Raw genomic sequence first — 1,383 nt, forward strand, 5'->3', positions numbered from 1 at the left:
ATAGTTGAAGGATAAATACATAAAGTCAGATCACATGTTTATTATTTGAAACCTGTGATTGTGAGACTGGGCCACACTTTTTTTTAGAGGTTTGGATGCTCATGGACTTTAGTGTCATAATATTTGCCCTACTGAGGTATCTGCAACATTTTTTTTCTTTTACTAGAAACCGAATGTTTATTTGTGGAATTGAGCCTTGCCCGCAGCTTATAAAAATAACAAAACCCACTAGCCTGTTTCTATGTCTGGATTACACTCTTTTCCCCATCATAGTCTCATGACACCAAATATGTGTGTGTGTGTGTGTGTGTGTGTGTGTGTGTGCGCGCGCGCACGCGCGCAAGGACTCTGAAAGCATATATTCCTTAAAAAAAATAGCAAAGGTCAAACTTAGAGAACATACTTTCCTAAAATGCATGACAAATATAAAACATATATATTTCAGATTTATTCTTGCTGTTGACTAGAATGGATGGCCATTAATATTTTCTTACTCTAAGTCTAGTAATGACACGTATATAGAGAGAGTCCTGGTAGCATAATCCATTGTTAGGTGCACTACTAACCCAAATGTGGCATCTTCCTGGTGGTTCAAATCCACTAGCTATCCTGCAAGAGAAAGGTGGGCAGTCTTTTCCCTTGTAATTTACAACCTCTGGAAACCCAGGTACAAGTTAGTTCCACCTTGATGACAATGATCGAGTAAGTAAATTATCATCTTAGAATAAGGATGTGATTTCCAAACATAACCCCAAAGACACAAATCATGTGCTCACTTTCATACATTGAAAAACCAGAAAAAGGACTGACATACAAAATACATGTTCCATTGCAAAGGACAAAAAGAATCATATAATTGATCTACAGGAAAACCTCACAAATAAATGAAGACAAAAGTAAATACTCATATTTTGAAAAACAGGAAAATAACAGAATCAATTTCACACAAGAAATAGAAATATCTGATTAACAGCATTCTATATCACTTAGGGAGCTCTGGTGGCCAAGGGGCAAGAAGCTGGGCTGTAATCCTGAAGAAACACAGTTCAAATCCACCAGGTGCTCCACGGGAGAAGGATGGGAAATCTCTCCCGTGCAATTAACTGTCTCTGAAAACGTGCCAGAGGGTCAGCTATGTGTCGAGCCTGACTCTACGGTACAGCAACAACATATAAAGGAGAAGATTTTCCAGAAACAAAGCATAATTTATCTATCTCAGGTCGTAAAGAAGAATGCAGGATTCTTTGTCAAAGTCAGAAAAATAGGCACTCTCACACATTTGACAGAACACTATAGTTGTTGTTGTTATGTGCCATCGAGTCGTTTCCGACTCATAGCGACCCTATGCACAACAGCTCTAAACCCTGCTCTATCCTGCGCCAA

The sequence above is a fragment of the Elephantulus edwardii genome, unplaced genomic scaffold (assembly GCF_000299155.1).
Source record: "Elephantulus edwardii isolate Elephantulus edwardi_28Jun2011 unplaced genomic scaffold, EleEdw1.0 scaffold00233, whole genome shotgun sequence".
Lineage (NCBI taxonomy): Eukaryota > Metazoa > Chordata > Mammalia > Macroscelidea > Macroscelididae > Elephantulus > Elephantulus edwardii.